We start from the raw sequence: 25,836 nt of genomic DNA, 5'->3' as shown, positions 1-25,836 counted from the left end.
GATCGTTTGTATCAAATATGAAGCAGTTTGAACTTTGCACTCTAGAGTTATAAGCGTTTTCGTATATATGGCGTTGTTATGGCGAGGGATTTTCGTTTGTCATTATAAGCCCCTCCCACTGACCACAGTCTGTTGTTTCTTCAATAGGAATTTGCTCCCCTCTGTGTAGGTTCATCCTACAGTGTTTTGAAGTCAACACGACATATCGTTTGTCCGCTACAGCTGCTCGTGTTGGACGACCACAGAAGCGGCGCATTCTGAGAACGCAAGGCATTGTGGGTAAATTGGTTATCGTTTGTTGTTTGGGGCTGTACGGTCATCATGTCTATCAAATATGAAGCACTTTGAACTTTGCATTCTGGAGTTGTAAGCGTTTTCGTATAACGGCGTAGTTATGGCGATGGATTTTCCTGTGTCATGATAGGCCCCTCCCACTTTTCACAGCCTGCTCTTTTTGCCATAGCAATGTGCTTCCATCTAATAAGATTCATCCTACAGTGTTTTGAAGTCAACACGACATATTGTCTGTCCGCTACAGCTGCTCGTGTAGGACGACCACAGTGGCGGCGCCCTCTGAGAACGCAAGGCATTGTGGGTAAATTGGTTATCGTTTGTTGTTTAGCTCTGGACAGTGATCGTATGTATCAAATATGAAGCAGTTTGAACTTTGCACTCTAGAGTTATAAGCGTTTTCGTATATATGGCGTTGTTATGGCGAGGGATTTTCGTGTGTCATTATAAGCCCCTCCCACTGACCACAGTCTGTTGTTCCTTCAATAGGAATTTGCTCCCCTCTGTGTAGGTTCATCCTACAGTGTTTTGAAGTCAACACGACATATCGTTTGTCCGCTACAGCTGCTCGTGTTGGACGACCACAGAGGGCGAAGAATTTTCCAGTGATATTTTAGGCCCCTCCCACTGACCACAGTCTGTTGTTTGTTCAATAGGAATTTGCTCCCCTCTGTGTAGGTTCATCGTACAGTGTTTTGAAGTCAACACGACATATCGTCTGTCCGCTACAGCTGCTCGTGTTGGACGACCACAGAAGCGGCGCCCTCTGAGAACGCAAGGCATTGTGGGTAAATTGGTTATCGTTTGTTGTTTAGCTCTGGACAGTGATTGTATGTATCAAATATGAAGCAGTTTGAACTTTGCACTCTAGAGTTATAAGCGTTTTCGTATAATGGCGTAGTTATGGCGAGGGATTTTCGTGTGTCATTATAGGCCCCTCCCACTGGCCATGATGGGTAATTTGGTCATCGAGCGTTGTTTATGGATGGACAATCATCGTGTGTCTCAAATATGAAGCAGTTTGAACTTTGCATTGAAGCGTTATAAGCATTTTCCTATTATAGCGTGCTGATGGCGAAGGATTCTCCCGTGTCATTATAGGCCCCTCCCACTGATCACAGCCTGTTTTTTCTTCCATAGCAATTTGCTCCCCTCTGTGTAGGTTCATCCTACAGTGTTTTGAAGTCAACACGACATATCGTCTGTCCGCTACAGCTGCTCGTGTAGGACGACCACAGAAGCGACGCCCTCTGAGAACGCAAGGCATTATGGGTAAATTGGTTCTCGAGTTTTGTTTATGGCTGTACGGTCATCATGTGTATCAAATATGAAGCAGTTTGAACTTTGCATTCTAGAGTTATAAGCTTTTTCCTAGAACGGCGTGCTGTAAATGCTAACCGTGTACATGACCTTAAATGACACCGGTCGAAAACACAAGGCATGATGGGAAAAGTTTCAAAGCAGTCATGACCAAGCTTGGGCACATGTCCTTTGTGTGAAATTTGAAGCTGATCGAAGTTTGTGTGTCAGAGTTATGGAGATTTGGAATTTTTTGCGTGCTAACGAAAATTAGCATTGCATTTTTGTGGCGGCGCCACGACCAAACCGTGACAGATACGAAAATTCTTTCGATAACTTTTCATCTTCAATGGGTCCTATGTGGTGTTGCCAAGTTTTAAGCGAATCGGATGAATCCCCTCAGACTAGATAGCGCAGATGCGTTTCGAGGGCGAAACGCCATTTTTGACCTTTGACCCAAGATGGCTGACTTCCTGTTTGGTTTTGGGCGGGGTCACAATGTAACTTTTTGCTCATTCTGGGGCGGAGACTACACGTGGCGATTTTCGTACATATCGGTCAAACCTGGCGGTCGTGCGGTTCCATCGTTTTTTTGGCGGCGAAAACGCACGCTACGCGTGCGTTTTCTGTCCGTTTTTTTTCACGCCACCTAATTATCAAATTTTTCGCCAGGCCTGAGGTGCGTGCAAATTTCGGTGAGTTTTCGGGCATTTTTAGGGGGTCGAATTAGCGATCAAAGGCGGGCGGGGTATAATAATAATAAAACGATATAATAGCGAAAACAATAGGTTCCTCTGTCCCATTCTGGGACATCGGAACCTAATTAAAGCCGCGAGCGGCGTCATAGGTTCCGATGAAGCGGCCGGGGGCGGTAACCCACGGTCACGTATACCACTGTTGGGGATTTGGGAATTGGCCTGGAGTTGTAAGCGTTTTCGTACAACGGCGTAGTTATGGCGAAGAATTCTCCTGTGTCATGATAGGCCCCTCCCACTTTTCACAGCCTGCTCTATTTGCCATAGCAATGTGCTTCCATCTAATAAGATTCATCCTACAGTGTTTTCAAGTCAACACGACATGTCGTCTTGCCGCTAGAGCTGCTGGCGTAGGACGACCACAGAAGCGGCGCCCTCTGAGAACGCAAGGCATTGTGGGTAAATTGGTTATCGTTTGTTGTTTAGCTCTGGACAGTGATCGTGTGTATCAAATATGAAGCAGTTTGAACTTTGCACTCTGGAGTTGCAAGCGTTTTCGTATAACGGCGTAGTTATGGCGAGGGATTTTCGTGTGTCATTATAGGCCCCTCCCACTGGCCATGATGGGTAATTTGGTCATCGAGCATTGTTTATGGATGGACAATCATCATGTGTATCAAATATGAAGAAGTTTGAACTTTGCATTGAAGCGTTATAAGCATTTTCCTATTATAGCGTGCTGATGGCGAAGGATTCTCCCGTGTCATTATAGGCTCCTCCCACTGACCACAGCCTGTTTTTTCTTCCATAGCAATTTGCTCCCCTCTGTGTAGGTTCATCCTACAGTGTTTTGAAGTCAACACGACATATCGTCTGTCCGCTACAGCTGCTCGTGTTGAACGACCACAGAAGCGGCGCCCTCTGAGAACGCAAGGCATTGTGGGTAAATTGGTTATCGTTTGTTGTTTAGCTCTGGACAGTGATCGTGTGTATCAAATATGAAGCAGTTTGAACTTTGCACTCTAGAGTTATAAGCGTTTTCGTATAACGGCGTAGTTATGGCGAGGGATTTTCCTGTGTCATGATAGGCCCCTCCCACTTTTCACAGCCTGCTCTATTTGCCATAGCAATGTGCTTCCATCTAATAAGATTCATCCTACAGTGTTTTCAAGTCAACACGACATATCGTCTGTCCGCTACAGCTGCTCGTGTAGGACGACCACAGAAGCGGCGCCCTCTGAGAACGCAAGGCATTATGGGTAAATTGGTTATGGAGTTTTGTTTATGGCTGGACAGTCGTCGTGTGTATCAAATATGAAGCAGTTTGAATTTAGCATTCTAGAGTTATAAGCTTTTTCCTATTACAGCGTGCTGATGGCGAAGGATTCTCCTGTGTCATGATAGGCCCCTCCCACTTTTCACAGCCTGCTCTATTTGCCATAGCAATGTGCTTCCATCTAATAAGATTCATCCTACAGTGTTTTGAAGTCAACACGACATATCGTCTGTCCGCTACAGCTGCTCGTGTAGGACGACCACAGAAGCGGCGCCCTCTGTGAACGCAAGGCATTGTGGGTAAATTGGTTATCGTTTGTTGTTTAGCTCTGGACAGTGATCGTGTGTATCAAATATGAAGCAATTTGAACTTTGCACTCTCGAGTTATAAGCGTTTTCGTATAACGGCGTAGGTATGGCGAGGGATTTTCCTGTGTCACGATAGGCCCCTCCCACTTTTCACAGCCTGCTCTATTTGCCATAGCAATGTGCTTCCATCTAATAAGATTCATCCTACAGTGTTTTGAAGTCAACACGACATATCGTCTGTCCGCTACAGCTGCTCGTGTAGGACGACCACAGAAGCGGCGCCCTCTGAGAACGCAAGGCATTGTGGGTAAATTGGTCATCGTTTGTTGTTTAGCTCTGGACAGTGATCGTGTGTATCAAATATGAAGCAGTTTGAACTTTGCACTCTAGAGTTATAAGCGTTTTCGTATAATGGCGTAGTTATGGCGAGGGATTTTCGTGTGTCATTATAGGCCCCTCCCACTGGCCATGATGGGTAATTTGGTCATCGAGCGTTGTTTATGGATGGACAATCATCGTGTGTCTCAAATATGAAGCAGTTTGAACTTTGCATTGAAGCGTTATAAGCATTTTCCTATTATAGCGTGCTGATGGCGAAGGATTCTCCCGTGTCATTATAGGCCCCTCCCACTGATCACAGCCTGTTTTTTCTTCCATAGCAATTTGCTCCCCTCTGTGTAGGTTCATCCTACAGTGTTTTGAAGTCAACACGACATATCGTCTGTCCGCTACAGCTGCTCGTGTAGGACGACCACAGAAGCGACGCCCTCTGAGAACGCAAGGCATTATGGGTAAATTGGTTCTCGAGTTTTGTTTATGGCTGTACGGTCATCATGTGTATCAAATATGAAGCAGTTTGAACTTTGCATTCTAGAGTTATAAGCTTTTTCCTAGAACGGCGTGCTGTAAATGCTAACCGTGTACATGACCTTAAATGACACCGGTCGAAAACACAAGGCATGATGGGAAAAGTTTCAAAGCAGTCATGACCAAGCTTGGGCACATGTCCTTTGTGTGAAATTTGAAGCTGATCGAAGTTTGTGTGTCAGAGTTATGGAGATTTGGAATTTTTTGCGTGCTAACGAAAATTAGCATTGCATTTTTGTGGCGGCGCCACGACCAAACCGTGACAGATACGAAAATTCTTTTGATAACTTTTCATCTTCAATGGGTCCTATGTGGTGTTGCCAAGTTTTAAGCGAATCGGATGAATCCCCTCAGACTAGATAGCGCAGATGCGTTTCGAGGGCGAAACGCCATTTTTGACCTTTGACCCAAGATGGCTGACTTCCTGTTTGGTTTTGGGCGGGGTCACAATGTAACTTTTTGCTCATTCTGGGGCGGAGACTACACGTGGCGATTTTCGTACATATCGGTCAAACCTGGCGGTCGTGCGGTTCCATCGTTTTTTTGGCGGCGAAAACGCACGCTACGCGTGCGTTTTCTGTCCGTTTTTTTTCACGCCACCTAATTATCAAATTTTTCGCCAGGCCTGAGGTGCGTGCAAATTTCGGTGAGTTTTCGGGCATTTTTAGGGGGTCGAATTAGCGATCAAAGGCGGGCGGGGTATAATAATAATAAAACGATATAATAGCGAAAACAATAGGTTCCTCTGTCCCATTCTGGGACATCGGAACCTAATAATAGGAAATAAAAGCGAAAACAATAGGTTCCTCTGTCCCATTCTGGGACATCGGAACCTAATAATAGGAAATAAAAGCGAAAACAATAGGTTCCTCTGTCCCATTCTGGGACATCGGAACCTAACTATTATGCAGTTTTGTATTGTTTACTATGGAACCAGAATTTAAATGAATAGGCTTCTTCATTTGTATTATTCCTTTATTTATTTCATTCAAGATTTATTTTTAGTTAAATTGCATTGTTTGAATAGTTCATCAAGGGATTCTTTTGACAATGAAAAATAAAAGGAAAATAGTACCGTATTTTCTAGTTTTTTTTCCCCCAAAAAATAAAGGAATATTTTTCAGTCATTTAAGTACAGTCCCATTTTGTAAAATGAATCGTGAGAGAATCGTATCGTGAACCCAGTATCGTGAATCGAATCGTATCGGGAGTTGAGTGAATCGTTACATCCCTACTTCCCAGCCTTACTTGCTGCTTCCTGTCAGTCAGGAAGTTGGTGATCCACTGACACCAACTTGAGCTGGGTGAGTTTCTGGTGAAGGATGTCCGGGATGATGGTGTTGAACCCAGAGCTGAAATCCACAAACAGGATCCTAGCGTAGGTCCCTGGGGAGTCGAGGTGATGCAGGATGTAGTTCAGTCCCGTGTTGACTGCATCCTCGACAGACCTGTTTGCCCGATAGGCAAACTGCAGGGGGTCCAGGGAAAATGTTGCTACATGTTCCACCCACGTGTTTGAGTAAGCTACAACATCACCAACGTATGCTTCACAGTTGTTGACTTCGGCCAAAACTCTGTTCATTAAGCGCTGAAAAGTAGCGTGAGCATTCCTTAACCTGAATGACATCACAGTGTATTGTAGAAACCAATCAGGGGTGACAAAGACAGAGATCTCTGAAACACGGGGAGTTAATGGAACCTGCCAGTAACCTTTTAACAGGTCCAACTTTGTGACATATCTGGTAGAACCAACCTTTTTTTTTTTTTTCTTTTCAAGTGATGCGATGTGAAATTGTGGTTGTGTATATTGTGCTTATTGTTGAGTTATCAAGCCAGTTTGGTGACCAGTGTGCGGCTTAGGAATAATGGTGGTGGCTGTGAACAGAGGAAGAAGTGAGTGGAAATTCCATAAAACAGGTATTTGGGAACAACGTGTCTATGGTTGAGCCCAGTATGAGTGTTATCCCACAGCCCAAGGCCAGTGCATCCATGACAAATGTATTTCCAAGAACCGCCACTGCAAAACCCACGAGCCGCCCCCGGGCCCGAAGAAGCAGTCAGGCCAGCAGCAAGAGCGGGCAATCTAGGGGCCCCCGGCGACCACCCCACGGCCAAGCAGCCCCCCGAACGCCCCCAAGATCCCAAGCCGAGAGGCAGCCATCGCCCCCCCATACACACCCGAGAAAGCCCCAAGGAGCCAAGGACCCAGCGCACCACACCACCAATCCACTGGCCCGGCCAGCCAGCCAAGCACCCCGGGCCCCAGGAGCACCCCCCGGGACCAGGACCCCCCAAGGGCAAGCCCCCCGGGACGCACCCCCCACCCCCACCCAGGACCCAGCCACAGCCCAGCAGGACCGCACAGCCCCGGACAGCCCAAGGCCAGCAGCCCAGGGCCCGCCTCCCCCCGGACAGCGCCAGCCACGGAGCAGCGCCCCCCACCGGCCCGCGAGCAACCGGCGATCCCCACCGCGGGGACGGAGGCACCCCAATGGCACACATCAAGTGCGGAACAGCAGCCCCCAGCCAAAGATGCCCCGGACCCACCCACCAGTCCGCAGATGGCAGGACAGACCCACCAGGCGGCCGACAGCAACCTCCACCACCGGAACAGCTAGCGCCGCCCCCAGTAAACAGCATCGCCCCGAGGCGCCAAGCAACCCCGCCCCAACCCCGGCGAGGACACCAGCACACCCCCAGCACACCCACCCCCCAAACCAGCGAGGCAGGCCGCCCCGGGTCCGTACACCGCGGGGCCTGCCCCCAAGGCCACCAGGAGACGAAACAAGCACCAAGCCACACCCAAGGGGAGCAAGCGCCCCCGCGCCCCACCAGGCCGACACCGCCCGGAAAGACCCCGCAAGGAGAGACCCCAGCAAAGCCCCCCCCGAGACCCACCGCCACGCCCGACCGCACCATCCTGATGTATTTTTACTCTATGCAGTGGCCCAGCCACCAACAGAGGGGCCAGGCCCCCACCGGAGAGGCCCAAATATGTGAACCATGTGTTATGTTATGTGTGAGTGTGTGTGTTTAGTGAATGTATGGGGTGTAATTAAAAAAAGGGGGATGGAGGGGAGCGGTGCTCCCCATCCTGCCTCTGTGGATATATGTGTATGTGGTGTAATAGGCCGGAGGGTGTAAGTGAAGATACACCCTCCGGGGGGTGGCATGTTGAGGTGTGATTAAAATTGGCGGGATTAAAGGGTAACTAGAGGTGGGAGTGCCGCCCCCACGCCACTACATAGTGACACAGGTGGCGGCCCCCTCCACCCCCAGTCCCACCATCCAGCCCCCCAAGGGTTGGGTATGGGTGTGTGGTGCATTTTGTGAATGGGCCAGACCAGCTGGGAGTGAGGTGAAGTGTACATGTAGGAGGCCTGTCCGGTGTGAGCTGGGCCCGTCCGCATGGCGGGCCACGCGAGATGGTTGATGGTGCAGACGGGCAAGCGGCACTGTGGGCCCCGGAGCAGCAAAGCCGGAGACCCCCCCCACGGCACCCCCCAGACCGCGATGGTCCCGCGGAGCACGGTGGCACCCCCCACCCCCGGGCGCAGCCAGGCACCAACCCCATCCCCCGGCGCCCCAGGGGGCGACCCCCGCCGCCAAGGAGAGCGGCCGAGCAGGGGGGAGGCCCGTGCCCGCACCAGGGCCAGCACAGGCCCACCCGGCGCCACGATACGACACCCTCCACCGGAAGGCGGCCCCGGCCCCCCCGACAAAAGAGGACACCATCTACCGCCAAGCAGGGCCACCCCGCCAGCCACGGACCGGCAAGCCCGAGTACCGAAGCACCCCCAGCCCGGTACCACCATCCCACACCAACGGCGCCAGTAGAGCCCCCCCCCCACGGAGGGGACCAACCTGATCTATGCAATCCTCCATCCAGGGTAACGGGTAGGAGTCGGGCTTTGTGACGGCGTTTACTTTCCAATAGTCATTACAGGAACGAGCAGTGTTGTCAGGTTTGGGAACTAACACACATGGGGAGCTCGACGCACTTATGCTTGGGACAGCTAACCCATGCTACATTAGATAATTCACCTCACTTTAAATCAAAGCTGGTTTAGTGGGATTGACCCTATAAGCATGTTGTTTGATTAACAGATGACCCTGAACATCAATGAGACTAAAAAACTGAAGTCTGACGAAGATGATCAGAGAAAAGTGTTAAATTATCCTCAGTTTAATGATGTCAGCTCTTGTAGATTTGTTTAAATAAGATTAAAAAAAAGACTCTAAGTCACTCAACACCTCTGAGTTTTGAGTTTATAATCCACAGATCACACATCAAAAGAACTGTTTAAATATGTTTTAAATTAAATTACATTTCTTTTCAACTTTAAATTGTCTTTTTTTAGTAATTCTTCTGTGTTTTGCAGAGAATGGTTTATCTAAAGTTGATGAACAGTGTGTGAACTGTATGAAGGTGTGTGTTGGATGTGTCAGTGTGAGTGAGCAGCTGTCAGGTTGTTGTACAGGGATTGTGTGTTTGCTGTCACTGTGGGCCTCACAGCACAGTAATACACAGCAGAGTGTGACAGTGCAGCAGAGGAGATGATCATTTGGAGTTGGTTTGTCTTCACATTGATCTTCAGTCCATCAACAGCAGCTTTACCCACAAAACCTGATCCTGTGTGATAAATAAGAAATTCTGGTGCTTTTCCAGGATCTTGTTTGTACCAGAAAAAATAATCTCCAGGTGATATTTTGTTGTAATTGTAGGACAGAGTCAGTGTGTCTCCTGTTAAAGTGTTCACTTCAGTGCTGACTGCTTTGAGTTCTTCACACATGATTTCTACAGGAACAGAGAAAACTCTTTAAGTTGGTATGTTTCACTTTAAGGCCTTTGCTAACTTTGAAGCAGCAATAATGAGCAGATGTGCAGAGATGAACTGGACTTACCCGTGAATATGTGGAGAAGCAGTAGTGAGACTAAAACCATCATGTCCCAAACAAACAAGCTGAGCAGTGCTCAAACTAAACTGTTGGAAACTCTGACTTCTTTCTCATGCTGACAACCAGCTTCTGTCCTTTTGTACAGGAAGTCCCTCCTCCTCATGATGTCACTTTAACATGTGAAACCAACAGGAAAGGAAGTGGTTGGAGAATGTGTGTCAGGGATTTCAATGGGAATGGAACAATTCACTCCTTTGAGAAAAAGCCTATGAAACTATCAAACATTTGAACTGATGAATCTAACAAGAAGAAACATGGAGAAGAAACCATAAAGAATAGAAACAAAGACTTGAAAAAGAAAATTACAATAGTTTAATTGGATGAATACCTTTTGAGATATGGACAATTTAGTGAGGGGGCTATGTATTAATTTTTGAGCATCCTTATTTATGGGCGACCGTGGCTCAGGTGGTAGAGGGTCGTCTTCTGATCGAGAGGTTGGGGGTTCGATCCCAGTACCTGACTATGTGTCGAAGTGTCTTTGGGCAAGACTCTGAACCCTAAGTTGCTCCCAGTGGTCGACTAGTGCCTTGCATGGCAGTTCTGTCCCACTGGTGTGTGAATGTGAGAGTGATTGGGTGAATGAGCTGATATGTAAAGCGCTTTGAGACTGCTTCAGTGTGGTTATAAAGCGCTACATAAAATCAAGTCCATTTTACCATTATTTATTTATTTTCCATTTTCAGCTTCCAATATCTGAGAACTACATCATATATGAAACTGATATTTGTTATAGTAATACGGCTCCACCTACTCTCACATAATATTCAAAAAGCTCTGCTATACATCCTATTTGGTGGAAATGCCAAACCCTCAACCCCATGAGCCAAAATATTTCCAGAATATCAAGCATCGTCAGGTTTCCTACCAGACATATTTGGAGATAGAGGGATCCTGCAGTCCAAAATGGAGCAGAATTTCTCAGTAATTAAAGACCAAAATAGTTGTACTGGGGAGCAAAACCATAAGGCATGTAAATAAGAATCAGCTGTTCTCTGGGTGCACTGAGAAGAGATGTCTGTTGGAGAAAAACCCATTTTATGCATTTTCTGTTGGGTAATGTGAGTTCTGTGGAGAACTTTGTATTGAATAAGTTGAAGGTTTGTGTTTTTTGTCTTCTCAAAAGTATTACAACAAATTTATGTCGAGAAATTGTTGTTGTTGATTGAAAGTTCAACCTCCCATTTAGTGACTGGTTAGTGAATAGAGTTAGTGTTTGAGAGAGACCTATACATTTTTGAAAGGTTTTTTTTACATTTTTTTAATAAACATCACCAGTTCTGGAGGTTGGAAGGTAATTGGATCTACTGGAGTGTTTTTCTTAATTGTCTCTGTTACTTGTACGCACAGTAGAATATTACTTTTATTTATGTTATATGTTTGAATTAGATTGTTATATGTCCTGAGTCTGTCATCTTGGAAGAGTTCTTGGAGATGAGTAATATTAATTATTATTAATATTACATGAATATTTGCTGATGTGCCATCCAGGATTGAGTTATAGTGTCCTGGATCATTTAAAGAGTTATTAATACCTTGTCCTTCAGGGTGTGAATTCTTCTTAAACTATATATTTTTCTACAGCAAATCAGAATTCCTATATGAACCACAGACAAATAGTTAAGTTTAAACATTTATAAATCAAACAAGTTGAATGTATTTATACTTACACTAAAAAGCGCGACGCACACTAACCTATGTATAAATGCTCAATTTCATAAAAATAAAAAGAGGAATCTTAGTGGAAGTGTTACGACCCTGCTGTTGGCCCAGCTCCTGTGTGGGAGGAAAATGCAAAAAGACTGTGACAGCACTCGTCTGCGATTGGTGGCTTCCTCTTCTCGTATGCAAATCCTCCTGTGCTGCTCCTTCAACAGGATTGGTCTTCTTCTTCCTCCACCTGCACAGGGAGCTAATCAGCAATCACTCCTCATCAGTCTCCACAGCTAAAAGGATTGCTGGAACATTGGCTCGGGGGGGAGTTTGACTAGCAGGTTGTCCCACTTCGACTCTTCCTGTGATTTGCTTTTTTTGCTAGCCATTAGATTAGATTAGAAGACTGTGTTGGATTCAGTTCTGTTGTGTTTTAGAATTACTAGGTTGTTGCATTGTAGGATTCAATTAGGTTCTGTGTTGTTTGTTAGCTGTACAAGTTTGTCCTTGCTCCCTTTATTAACCTCCCTCTTTGTAGGTGACGCTTTAAGTTTGTCTTTGCTCCCTTTGTTACAACTGTATAATAAATTGTCTTGGTTTACATCGGTGTTATGTTACTACTTCGCTCCTCACTGTGACATTAAACTAAATTAAGTTTTTTTTGTCTATTGTTATTTTTAATCATTTTTATAGTTTATAGATTTATGACAGTTTCTTTCTCTCTTTTGAAGGTACATATAACAATCCAGGATGGACAAATCTTGCCAGAATTGGGACAAAGCAGGACATGCTTCAAACTGGTTCATTGTCCATTTTGCAGCTCAACTTTGTTTCAGCCAACAAAGCTGAACAAATGTAGGAAACACCTGGAGTCACACTTTAACAGAGCTGGTAATTATTAAGGTAAAGTCTGAACACATTCTCCTAGGACATGGTTTGTTTCACGTCCTTCTTGTGTTGGTCGTTCTTGTCTTCTTACCTGATAGATTTCTGTACTTTGACATCTGGGTTTTTCTCAGATCCTGACAAAAGGGTTTTAGAAAATCATACATGATCCAGCTTTTTCATTCATTTAAGTTTAAAAAATATCAGTGAAGGCCAGGACATGTTGTCACACCTTTCAGACTCTTTTTATATATCGTGGGATCAGTGCATCATATTTTTAAAAACAGCAAATCAAATGAACGAACAATGATTCAGGAAAATCTACCAGCAAAGACTGACTATAATAATTAAATTCAAGAGCTTCACAACCACTACCACTGCTTGTACTGCAGCTCAACATTAGTTAGGAAACCAGACTTTTTCAAGAGGGTCCAGCTGCAGAACCTCCACACTCAGAACCTCCACACTCAGAACCTCCACACTCAGAACCTCCACACTCAGCTCCGGAAGTGACATCAGGAAATGAAAAAACCAAACAAAATCAAACCGATAGCATAGCCATGTTGGGTAACATCAACAACATATAAATTGATCAGCATTTCGTGAATGATTTCCTCAAGAAACACAATGGTTTCATTTGTGCTGCAGTCCTATCACAACCTCTTTGTTTTAACCTTAAGATGAAGATAAATGTAGGATAAATTCAATGTTTAAAGATTCACAGCATTATTAATACCTTCAAACTTTAAGTACAACACATGAAGGTGAAATATTTCATTAAGTTTTATGATAACTGTGTCACAGTTATGTATAGTATCTATATATATGTAAATATATTATTTTTTGTGATTAAAGTAATTATTACAGTCCAGAGCTAATTGTTTTATGAAACAATATCAAAACGTTACATTAGACAATTTGTGTTAATGTTTTACGTTTTCTGTAATTTTAAAAAAAATTGCAATTTTAAGGTTTTACTAGGATGGTGTCTCATGTGCTCATAATTTATGCACAATTGCATTAACATTACACTAGAAATAATTAACCATATGCAGAATCACATGACTTGATAATCACAGCTTATAGCTCAGATCTGGTAACAGTAGACATCAAGGAACATAGTTATTGATATATATATATATCACAAATCTAATATTAATGACATCAGTAAAATATACACAAATGTACATTGTGTTACAGTTGTGAATAGGCATATTATTATTAACCTATTAAGTATACAATGCCAGATACAAATACATTTACATTAGAACCACTAAAACGAAGAGTTACGTAGGTAACTACGGTTCTATGAATCCCAGATGACCGCCAGAGGCGGTGCATAAAGCACTGGATGATCATCCTTGCGCATACGCAGGTCGAGAATTAAATGACAACAAAGTCACATGTGACCTCCCGGTGGCTCACGCGAGGCTATATAGTCATGTGACACTGGAAGCTCAGTCCCTCAAAACTTCTCGCAAGCAGGTGATTCTGAGGGACTGGACGCTTTGGCGGTCATCTGGGATTCATAGAACCGTAGTTACCTACGTAACTCTTCGTTCTATTTCATCCCTTCTGACCGCCAGAGGTGGTGCATAAAGCACTGGATGACCCATATCAACAAAGTCCCGAGTATTTCGAGAAAAAGCTGATAATAGAATCAGCCTACCTTATGACGCAGATGAATGCTGCCGAAGGACTCCCTCCAGTGGGTGAGACACCGCCACGTTCACCCTGTAGAACTTTGAGAAAGTTGATGCAGACGTTCATGAAGCTGCTTCACAAATGACGTCCAGGGGAACACCGGTCAATGCCGCCCATGAGGTGGTCATACCACGAGTCGAGTGGCACCTCACACTATCCGGTAGAGAATGCCCCCGTGAGAGATAAGCCCGTTCGATTACGTCTACAACCCAATGGGAAAGGCGTTGTTTCGACAGGGTCCGACCCAAGCGCGGACCGGCATAGCAGACAAACAAGTTCTCGGTTTTGCGTATTCCCGCTGTGGCACGTATGTATAATTCAAGAGCACGAACAGGACACAGAGACACAGAGGTTCGGGCGAAGCTGTAGACCCAAAGCGCGCCAGCTGGAGTGGGCGCACAGTGGTAGTAGTAGTAAGTACCTTGGGGAGAAAAGAGGCATTAGGCCATAGTGTCACTCCGGAGCCGTCAGCGTTCCACCTACAACATGTCTCATGAATTGACATGGCCTGCAGCTCCCCAATGCGCTTACCTGAGGCCATAGCCAATAGAAATGCTGTTTTTAACGACAGCCACTTCAAATCAACCTGGTCCAAGGGCTCGAATAGAGGGACCCGCAGGGACTTCAGGACTAGGGACAGGTCCCATGATGGAGCCACCGGTCGAGTGGAAAGACGGAGGCGACGGGTACCCTTCAAAAAAGCTGACACCGTAGTGTCTCTGCCAACCGAACGGCCCTGAAAACCATGATGCAAGCAAGAAATTGCGGCAACATACACCCTAAGGGTCGACGGTGAGTGACCCTGGTTGAAGAGGTCCTGTAAAAACTCCAATACGGACAGCAGCGGGCATTGGACAGAGTCAAGACCCCTGCTCCGACTCCACCTATCAAAGAACCTCCATCTCCTGGTATACAGCCGACGTGTGGATGGTGCCCGGGCACTGGCAATAGTACGGCCTATATCGCCACTGTCCTCAGAGAACGAGACCCCTGGCCCTGCAGCAGCCACACCCATAACCGGAGAATATCGGGATTGGGGTGCAAGCTCTTCCCCCCGTACTGGGACAGGAGGTCCCTCCGGGACGGCAGGCGCCTCGGCAAGCTGCAGCAGAGCCTGCGCAGCAGCGGAAACAGGTCCTGGCTGGCCAAAATGGGGCTATCAGTATCAATTGATGCCCCTCGTGAGAGACACGGAGTAGCGTAGGAAAGATCAGGGGAAACGGTGGAAATGTGTACAGCAGAGATCTGGGCCTATCGTGTGCCAGTGCATCCAGGCCCAGGGGAGACGTGTCGTTCGCAAGACTGAACCATTGGGGGCAATGCAAACAGGTCTACTGTTGCCTTGCCGAAGGTCTGCCAAACCCGTTCCACCACTTCCGGGTGAAGTATCCAGTCTCCCGCCTGTGGCCATTTGGTGAAGTAAATGGTAAATGGTAAATGGACTTGATTTATATAGCGCTTTATCACCACTGTAACAGTCTCAAAGCACTTTACACATCAGCTCATTCACCCATTCTCTCTCACATTCACACACCAGTGGTACAGGACTGCCATGCAAGGTGCTAGTCGACCACTGGGAGCAACTTAGGGTTCAGTGTCTTGCCCAAGGACACTTCGACACATCGTCAGGTACTGGGATCGAACCCCCAACCTCTCGATCAGAAGACGACCCACTACCACCTGAGCCACGGTCGCCCATCTGCACATCACCGTCATCGAGGATCTCTGCAAAGCTGACCGTGATCACAAGCCAGAGCTGAGGGACGGAGGGCCTATTACAGAGGTGGTGAGAGATACATTGATGGAAAACGTATTTCCTAAATATCTGAGGTTTGAGGTTCAGATGACAACAAAAACTAATTCATAAAGGTTTTATTTAGTTCCAACATTTATAAAGTTGTGGATGGTTCATCATTACAGAATTTGACGGGACGTTACATTTTACCGTAAATCGTTTATTCCATAGGTTCTATACTCTTCTCTTTTCCAGTTGTAGTTAAGTTGTTGTTTTCTGATGAATGTTCCTTTTTGTTGTATGTCACTCAATGTCAGGGGCTTAAGAGACGTTGTCAAAAGAAAAGCAAACTTTCTTTTTTGTAAGAGGAAAAAAGCTGATTTTATTTTCTTACAAGAAACTCATTCAATATCAACAGACGAGACATTTTGTAAAAACCAATGGGGTGACAAAATAATATTCAACCATGGCTCTAATAAATCTGCCAGCTTAGCATTTCTCTTTTAAATTCTCCTGGAAAAGTCAAAACTTCAAACTTTAGTAACACTGGACATTGGCTTATTACTGTGGTTAATATCAATGATCTCCATCATTTCCTGGTTAATGTCTATGGTTTCAATAACTTGCTCCAAAATGAAAAGTTAATTGGGGATCTTCAAATTAAATTTCCTTCAGCAAATATAATTATGGGGGGATTATAATATGGTTGATAACGAACGCCTCGATAGATTTCCCTCAAAAGTTCATCAAAAAAACTCTTCTAATCCTGTTATTGCTAATTTATGGAGCAATTTAAACTTAATAAATCCCTGGAGCTTCAATTTTCTAGAAAACAAACAGTATACTTGGCATAAACCCAACAGATCCATTCCATCAAGATTAGATTTCTGGTTCATTTCTTGCTCTTTGTTATCATGTGTGTCTGAATGTAGCATCTCAGCAGCTCCTCTCACAGACCATTGTGAAATTAAACTGACACTCAAACCTACAAACTTTAATCCCAGAAACAGAAACTATTGGAAATTCAATGTGAATTTATTGAATTATCAGACTTTTTGTGATAGAATTAGAACTTTTATATCAGAAGTTATGAAAAATGACTCAGTAGAATCTTACGTTTCTCGTTGGGAATTGTTGAAGTTCAAAATAAGGGAATTTTCAAAATAAGGGAATTTTCTATTACTTATGGGAAAATAAAATAAGTGAAGTCAACCTAAAGAAAGAAATTAATAATACATGTAATAAAGCGGCACCTTTGGAAGCAGACATACCAAATTTAAAAATTTTGCAAAACAAGCTTGATGAAATATATCTTCACAAAGCTCAAGGAGCCTTTATTAGATCTAGAGATAAATAGATGGAGGAAGGAGAGAAAAGTACTTCATACTTCTGTCAACTAGAGAATAAATGTATATAATCTGTACCTTTTCTCAATAAAAAAAGAACTGTTTAAATATGTTTTATTTAAAACAAAATGCAAATAATTTAAGAACAAAATTTAATTAAATTCTTTCCAACTTTAAAGTGTCTTTTTTTAGTAATTCTTCTGTGTTTTGCAGAGAATGGTTTATTAAAAGTTGATGAACAGTGTGTGAACTGTATGAAGGTGTGTGTTGGATGTGTCAGTGTGAGTGAGCAGCTGTCAGGTTGTTGTACAGGGATTGTGTGTTTGCTGTCACTGTGGGCCTCACAGCACAGTAATACACAGCAGAGTGTGACAGTGCAGCAGAGGAGATGATCATTTGGAGTTGGTTTGTCTTCACATTGATCTTCAGTCCATCAACAGCAGCTTTAATCACAACTCCTGATCCTGTGTGAGAAATAAGAAATTCTGGTGCTTTTCCAGGATCTTGTTTGTACCAGTAAAAATAATCTCCAGGTGATATTTTGTTGTAATTGTAGGACAGAGTCAGTGTGTCTCCTGTTAAAGTGTTCACTTCAGTGCTGACTGCTTTGAGTTCTTCACACATGATTTCTACAGGAACAGAGAAAACTCTTTAAGTTGGTATGTTTCACTTTAAGGCCTTTGCTAACTTTGAAGCAGCAATAATGAGCAGATGTGCAGAGATGAACTGGACTTACCCGTGAATATGTGGAGAAGCAGTAGTGAGACTAAAACCATCATGTCCCAAACAAACAAGCTGAGCAGTGCTCAAACTAAACTGTTGGAAACTCTGACTTCTTTCTCATGCTGACAACCAGCTTCTGTCCTTTTGTACAGGAAGTCCCTCCTCCTCATGATGTCACTTTAACATGTGAAACCAACAGGAAAGTGTTATGGCAATTATTACGTTAATCATCATATCATCAAATGTGTTCATGTGTACAATTTGTCATGTGTTTATACACAATCACTGCATTATATTGTTGTACTTTTGAACAGAGACGTTGGTCCTTTGCTGAGTCATGTTAGATTAGATTACCCACAGTACAGACAGATTGTGCTGTATTCACAGTGCCAGCAACAAACAGTCTCTGCTCAAGGTCTCATACCAAAAACTCTGATAAGCAGAGCTCTGTAACAGTGCCTACGTATAATAAGATGTGATTCTTGTTTTATGCCTTTCACATGGTTTAGATGGCCAAAGACAGACTCTCACTCACACACACACACACACACACACACACACACACACACACACACACACACACACACACAGTTATTTTAAACGCCGTTATTCCAAACACTGTCTACGACTGAATCACACCAGTACTGATATTTCAGCACAACATCAAGTGTGATATTGCTTAAATGTACAAAACAAGAAGGAACAAAGTGAATGTAAACCTACATTTTCTTTTAATGGATGTTATTGTTCATACATACATACATACATACATACATTTGCTCCATATCTTTTTGTCCAGACGTTGGTGGTTTCCTGTCACTGTGGGCCTCAGAGCACAGTAGTACACAGCAGAGTCACACACATGAAGATCCTGAATCTTCAGAGGAACAGAGCTGTCTTTGAGCTCAGCATCAAATCTGTCCTTCACAAACTCTGGAGAATTATCTGCTGAATAACGTGAACGTGTCAGAATAAACTTTGGGTAACTGTTCACTTCTTGTTTGTACCAGAACAAATAAGGGTCTGAACTAGTGGTGCTAAAAGTACATTTAAGTGTAGCAGTTTGTCCTTGAGTCAGAATAACATCTCCTGGTGGCTGTGTGACTTTCTCCTCTCCTTTACACTCTGTGGAAGAACAGAACATCCAGAAGGAGAGACCAGTCAGCTCCAAAGGAATTTAACATTGAAATCCAAAGCGTACCATGAAGAGTTCATCAATGTATTCAAATGTTTCAGAGACAAACATGTACAGTCTGTATGTTACCGAAGCAAAAAGCAGCGAGAAGAATCCACAGCCAAAGTTCCATTTGTACAAGCAGGTTTGAATGTGTGGAAGAAAGCAGCTCCTGTTCATATTCAGTAGTAGAATAGCTCTCTTTAAAGCAGCACTTCTTATCCACACAGAGGCTGAACATAGAGGAGTGGATATAGCACAGTGCTGCCCTCTAGTGGAGCTACAGAGTGCAGTGAAGCCACCCAGCAGCCAGTCACTAGACATCCATGAGGCATGAAGAACATCTGAGAACATCTACATCCTCTCATGGAGGACATCCCTGGATCGTTCTCAGGTTCTTTGGAAAACTTTCTGAGGGAACTCAGTGTGTGTGTGTGTGTGTGTGTGTGTGTGTGTCCTCTGGTGGTTTGAAGGAGAAGTAGAGAAAACTTTCAGCAAACTTCTCTTTGGATTCATATGAGGGAAACGTCTGATCAAAACTGATAAAAGCTATGAGCACAGGTGAAACTATCAGATTAGCATTTCTGCTTGTGTGTTAGCATTAGCATTAGCTGCTAGCACATCTGTTTAGTTTTCAGTAAGTGCTCCATGTGAAACTTCATGTTGCCCAGTCCTCTGGTCCACTCAGCTGGTCAATAACTAGTTTATCTAACATTGTGAATCCCACAAACACTTCTATTAGTCATAAAAACTACTTTTCAGCTCCTAGATCCAAAACCTACAGTTGTTCACACGTGTTTGGTTCAAATGAATGAATGAACAGTTTCAAAACACAGTCAGTAGAGGGCAGTATTACACCTTAAAGATCAGAGGGAAAACACTCAACCTGGCAACCACTCTAAATGTAGGAGCTTAAAAATGACCTCACTACAAACTTTTTACAACTTTATCAACAAAACAATGAAGAATAAATACGTAGAATAGTGATTAAACAGTGAATAAAGTAGTTTCAGCCTGAGGGAACGTACAGGATGTTTAGTTCATAGAAAGTCTGTGTTACACTGAATGTTTGATGGAGGGATTTGATCTGTTGTTCATTTCATGATTCCAGAGGAAATTTGCTGAGTAGAGATTAATTTATGATTAAATATGGTTAGGTTTGTTTTTTAAAATAATATAAAAAATACATCTTAAATGTAAGGCAAGGCAAGTGTATTTGTATAGTGCATTTCATACACAATGCAACTCAATATGCTTTACATGATCAAATAGTGAAACATCTTAAAATAAATAAGAACATTAAAATCATCAGTAAAATCATTTAAAATCATCAACAAACACATTACATTAACAACGTGACCAAAAATCTCCCTTTCAATCATACGCAGTAGAGAAAAAAATTGTCTTTAACTTTGATTTAAAAATGTTCACATGTGATGCTGACTTCAGCTCTGCTGCAGTTTGTTCCACTTCTTTGCAGCATAACAACTAAAAGCAGCATCACCATGGTTACTGTGAGCTCTGGGCTCCACTATCTGACCTGTGTCCATAGATCTCAGAGACCTGAGTGGTATTTCATAAAGTGGGTTATGTTCAAACTCTGAGTATGTTCAGGCTCAAATGAGGGAAACTCTGAGTATCTCATTCCAGATGAAAATCTCTGGTCTTTGGAGAGAGCAGACGTGTTTTCATTCGCTCCGATAACACGACCTTGGCTACAGCTGAACAGCCTGAAAAATTGGGCCCAAGACTGAATGAAAAAGGTGGAAAAACCGCAGGGAGGCCCTTCAGAACCCAATTCGGGTTTGGAAGACGTCAAGGAGATGATACGCGAGGGTCTACGAAACCTATCTGCCGAGATAAAGTCGTTGGAAAAGACGCTGGAAAACTCCCTGGAAAACATACAAAGCGAAGCAAAGGTACTGAAAGCAAAGAATGAAAGAAATGCTGAAGAGATAAAATTGTTGAACGCCAGGGTTGAACAGCTGGAACAAAAGGAAAGAGAGAAAGATGTCATCACAGGCCTAAAGATAAAACCCAGGAGTTACGCGAGTGACGAAGAAACAAAATCGATTGAACAACAGGTCATTGACTACCTGGAGTCGAAGGACATTGTCCTGAACCCTGACAACATCAACTCCTGCCATCTCCTGCCAAAGAAAAATGATAACAGAGCTGTAAAAATAACCTTCACAAATATGAAATTCAAAGGAGAACTACTGAAGCAAGGAAGAAAGCTGAAGGAAACAAAGGTTTTTATTAATGAAAACCTGACAAAAAAAATGCAAGCATCGCATGGAAGGCACGGCAAATAAAAAAAGGAGGAAAGATTTTAAAGACGTGGACAAGGAACTGCAGAATTTACATCACACCACTGGGAGAAGAGAACGGAAAACCAATCCTCATCAAAACGATGGAAGACTTGGGAAAATACGAAGGATCCACCTAAACAACAACATTACTGATGGTAATCCTGGATATGGACCCAGATCTATATAAACACTGGAAACAAAACTCACTGTGATTATTTTACGGAGACTGAATTATCAATCAATCAATCAATCTTTATTTGTATAGCGCCAAATCATAACCAATGGTATCTCAAGACACTTTACAGCAGAGCAGTCTTAAGGACGGACTCTTCATTTTATGGATACACACATATGCATATATACGTATATACACATACATATGTATCCCACACCCAACATGAATTCATCATGGCGGCAAGGAAAACCTTCTGTTAAGCAGCAGGAACCTTGTGTGGATCCCATTCCTATGATGAACAGCCATCCACGTTATGCTGTGTTGGGTGTGTGCAGAGGAAAGGGTGGAGACAGAGTTGTTGAGACTCTGTAACTCCACACTGAGGATCCCACGGACCTGCAAGACAAAAGCCAGAAGGAGTACAGGAGCAAACACACAAGGGAAGAAGCAGACATAGAGGGAGTGTTAGAGAGAGGAATGGGACCCTCTCCGGTCTCTCTCTAACCTAAATGACCTCTCTCTTAACGCCCTCTCCAACCTCTCTCCAACCGAGCATGCCAGGTTGGAAACCAAGAGTAAAAAAGGTCTGTCATTTATTCATTTCAATTGCTAGGTGGTGGGGTGATTACGGATTACATTAAATTTGAATTCAAAGTGTTTATTGTCATATGTGCAGTTAGAAACACGTTTTCCTGTACAATAAAATTACTACCTTGCTTATGAACTAAGATATAATAATGTGTTTATACAAGTTAAATCTAACAGTGGAAAATACAACACTGTAAATAGAACTAACAACAGCTGGATTAACCTTGTGTGTCCAAAAGAGACATTCCCGAGTGGTGACATTATGGATGAAAAGGGAAAAAAACTTCCAAACACCTTCGAAAGAGGAACTATTCTTGCACTGGAGGAATGCTAACAATGTCTGGCAGGGAACCAGGCCAACACAAACAACGATAGAGAGGAGGAGGAATAAAAATTAAAAAAAAAGACAACACTGACTACAGATGAGAATACACAAAAAAGGACTGTTCAGAACAACTCAAGAATGTTTGACCAGAGAGACATGTAAACCCATGTAAATTTGCGATGGTAAAACAGGGGACGGGACCCAGATAAGCAAACTGCTTTTCTCGTCTCCTTTTTCGGCATGTACAAAAAAAAAAAAAGAAAAAAAAATGTAAAAAAAAAAAAAGTGAATGTAACCATGTCGGAAATAAACTGAATAAATAAATAAATAAAAAAAAAAAATGTATGTTCTTATCTGAGTATGTTACCATGGCAACATTGTCCATGAACTAAACCTGGTCGCTGGCAGGTTTTATCAAACAAACCCTGGGTTTCTACCGGGCTCCGCCCACCTGAACACCGTTTCTGAACATTTTAATGAACCTTAACACTTTTCTCAGAAACACATTAGTAACATCACACACCACAGACGTGTTCACATCATTACTAATGTTGTGTTGCTTTACCTTTTTTTTTTTTTGTGCAAACGGTTGTTTTCTTTATAACATTGTAGATGTAGATCATGAAGTGAAAGTCACTGAGAGGTTGATCTGCATTAAAACATCTACTGACGTCTATAGTAAAGTTCACTGAATACAAACCTGTGGATAATATAAAGGAGGAGATGATAATTTGAATAAATCCACTTTTAAGGTTCAATTGTTGTTTTATATTGTTATACAGTTAAATCTGTAAATCACACATCTATGAAGTTATGATGGCGTAGTGAATTGTGACGTACGTTTGGGAATGGGGGTTCGCGTCCTGCGTCAGTGTTTTTTTATGACATTTTTTAGGACGTCGAGATGACTGGCGACAATATTACATTAAAAATATATATAATTGATTCAATATTAAGGGACAGTCACTGTCTTTATAGCCAGTGTAACAGGAGGACTCTCAATGCAGCCACATTTTATTCATATTATTCACCACTCGTCACGTCACTGAAGCAATAAAGTGATGAAGCAACCAAAAAGTGTGACTAATTACAGGTGATTTAAGCCACTATAGTCACTGAAGACTGGGTATGTTGACCCAGAGATTATGGATAAACTCAGAGTTTGTTAACCCTCCTTTATGGAATACACCTCTGGGATATCATCTCACTGATGTATTCTGGACCAAACCCATTCACACATTTATACACCAGCAGCAGAACTTTAAAGTCTATTCTGAGGCTGACTGGGAGCCAGTGTAAAGACTTTAAAACTGGAGTAATGTGTTCTGATGAAGCAGCTGTAGATGTTTGATGAAGACCATTACAATAGTCCAGTCTGCTGGAAATAAAAGCATGGACCAGTTTCTCCTGATCTTTCTGTGTCATTAAACCTTTCACTCTGGAGATGTTCTTTAGGTGGTAGAAGATGTTTTTTGTGATAGATTTGATCTGATGCTGAATGTAAGATCTGAGTCAATCAGAACACCAAGGTTTTTGACTTGGTCTTCAGCTTTTAAAGATCCAGACTCAGATACTTGCTGACAGCAGTCCTCTTTTCCTTGTTACCAAAGACAATCACCTCCATCTTGTCATGGTTTAGTTGAAGGAAGTTTTCACTGATCCAGCAGTTTACTTTTTCTAAGCAGTCACACAACACCTCAATGGGACCATAGTCATCTGGGTTCAGTGATAGATATAGTTGTGTGTCATCTGCGTAGCTCTGATAATCAACCTTACAGTTCTGTAAAATTTGTCCTAAAGGAAGCATATAAAGACTAAACAGAAGAGGTCCAAGAACAGAGCCCTGAGGAACCCCACAGGACATTGGTAATCTGTCAGATTCAAAGTTTACAATGCTTACAAAATAACTTTGCTCCTCCAAGTAGAACTTAAACCATTACATTACTTTAACATTTAATCGATCAGTTTACTTTTTCTAAGCAGTCACACATTCAGACAGAATTCTATCAATTATTGTGAGTGGACAGTAGTGAGAGGACAGTTACTGTACAGCACATTAAATACACAGTTGTCTTTATTTAAACAATGTTTATTTTTAAATACAAAAAATATGTAAGAATAAATCCATTAGACAGGCATCATATGAGACTTTTTTCTCTTCCTTTGAGAAATTAAAAAAGGGCTTTGTTCTTACACAGGATTGGTTGCCAGGTAACGCTGACTATTCCCCTAATGGAACATGTTGAATATCCACAAAAATACCCCAAAAAGCATGATTTAGATAACAACATTGATGGAACTGTTTACCTGTCATTATTCAGCATTGCTTTATAAAGTTGCTTTCTTAATCACAAAAAGGCTGTAAAATAGTCAACCTGGCAACCCTACTGGATGTCAGTGCTGGGGAATGATGTCACAGCCAATGTCCAAAGCTGTTGCAGTCTCTTCATGTGGTCTCCAGTCTATGCTGGCCTACCTAAAGTGTCCCTGAGGAAGTCCAGGGCTCCCAGTCAGAGAACATATGAAAGTGTAGCAGGTGATGAACAGCCTTCATATCCATGGAATAAACAGGAGAACATCTTTACTCTATGGAAATGATCATTTTAGAACTCCTTCAGCTGATCTATCCTCACTTTCCTGTTTCCTTGTTCACAGGAATCGCTCCAACGCACTTTAACGTGTTTTTATTCACAGGAAATAAAACATCACTGCACATTTCTGTGGAATGTTTAGCTGCAGATAAACCACCATCATAATGGACTGATGAAGATGTTTGCAAGGTAAATAAATGAACATAAGTGGAGGGAAAACTTCTTAACTGCAAATTAAAATTAAACTACATTTCTTTCCAACTTTAAATTGTCTTTTTTTAGTAATTCTTCTGTGTTTTGCAGAGAATGGTTTATTAAAAGTTGATGAACAGTGTGTGAACTGTATGAAGGTGTGTGTTGGATGTGTCAGTGTGAGTGAGCAGCTGTCAGGTTGTTGTACAGGGATTGTGTGTTTGCTGTCACTGTGGGCCTCACAGCACAGTAATACACAGCAGAGTGTGACAGTGCAGCAGAGGAGATGATCATTTGGAGTTGGTTTGTCTTCACATTGATCTTCAGTCCATCAACAGCAGCTGTAATCACATCTCCTGATGTTGAGTGAGAAATAAGAAATTCTGGTGCTTTTCCAGGATCTTGTTTATACCAGTAAAAATAATCTCCAGGTGATATTTTGTTGTAATTGTAGGACAGAGTCAGTGTGTCTCCTGTTAAAGTGTTCACTTCAGTGCTGACTGCTTTGAGTTCTTCACACATGATTTCTACAGGAACAGAGAAAACTCTTTAAGTTGGTATGTTTCACTTTAAGGCCTTTGCTAACTTTGAAGCAGCAATAATGAGCAGATGTGCAGAGATGAACTGGACTTACCCGTGAATATGTGGAGAAGCAGTAGTGAGACTAAAACCATCATGTCCCAAACAAACAAGCTGAGCAGTGCTCAAACTAAACTGTTGGAAACTCTGACTTCTTTC

At 42.9% G+C, this 25,836-nt stretch overlaps 1 long non-coding RNA gene across 1 annotated transcript; it reads right to left on the bottom strand.

Moving 5' to 3' along the window:
- Positions 1 to 11,445: 11,445 nt before the first annotated feature.
- Positions 11,446 to 25,426, bottom strand: LOC114459085 (uncharacterized). Its single transcript, XR_003673216.1, has 3 exons — positions 25,414 to 25,426; positions 23,882 to 23,892; positions 11,446 to 11,641 (listed from the first exon to the last, which is right to left on the bottom strand). It is a non-coding gene; the product is annotated as an uncharacterized LOC114459085 (long non-coding RNA).
- Positions 25,427 to 25,836: the final 410 nt, after the last annotated feature.

This window comes from Gouania willdenowi, unplaced genomic scaffold (assembly GCF_900634775.1).
Source record: "Gouania willdenowi unplaced genomic scaffold, fGouWil2.1 scaffold_258_arrow_ctg1, whole genome shotgun sequence".
NCBI classification, from domain to species: domain Eukaryota; kingdom Metazoa; phylum Chordata; class Actinopteri; order Blenniiformes; family Gobiesocidae; genus Gouania; species Gouania willdenowi.
Note: the sequence above shows the minus strand (reverse complement) of the source record. Positions and strands in the feature narration are given on the sequence as shown.